This window comes from Corapipo altera, unplaced genomic scaffold, assembly GCF_003945725.1.
Source record: "Corapipo altera isolate COAL_440 unplaced genomic scaffold, ASM394572v1 2b, whole genome shotgun sequence".
Taxonomy (NCBI): Eukaryota; Metazoa; Chordata; class Aves; order Passeriformes; family Pipridae; genus Corapipo; species Corapipo altera.
The window spans coordinates 4017135-4017561 of NW_020884874.1; positions in this window are offsets into that span (position 1 = coordinate 4017135).

Consider the following 427-nt stretch of genomic DNA (forward strand, 5'->3'; position numbering starts at 1 on the left):
GGGCTTCAGCATTCTCAAATCCCCATGGTGAGATAGTTTAACAAGCTTAAAATGGAAAAGAATTAAGCCAGTTTTTAAAAATATTCATTTTCTGACACTTTATTGAGCTGCAGATCTCACAGGAAAGCCCAATAAGAACTAAAGCTGGCTGGAAGGGCACGGTGCAAAGCAAGATAAAGGTATGCCGTGGAAGCAGCAGCTGGCAGTGCTCCCGTGCTTGCCAGGCAGGTGACCGCAGGCCGGGTTCCCTGCCTGGCCATGCTGGCATCCGCATGGCAGGAAGCACAGCCTGAACAAAGCCAAGGGCAAGGGCAGCCTCCAGACCGCAGGAAGTCTGGAGTAGTATAACCAGTCCTGGTTTGACTTGCTCTTACCTCTAATGCCATTTTGCTTTAACTGACCTTGCTTGATACTTATAACCCTCACT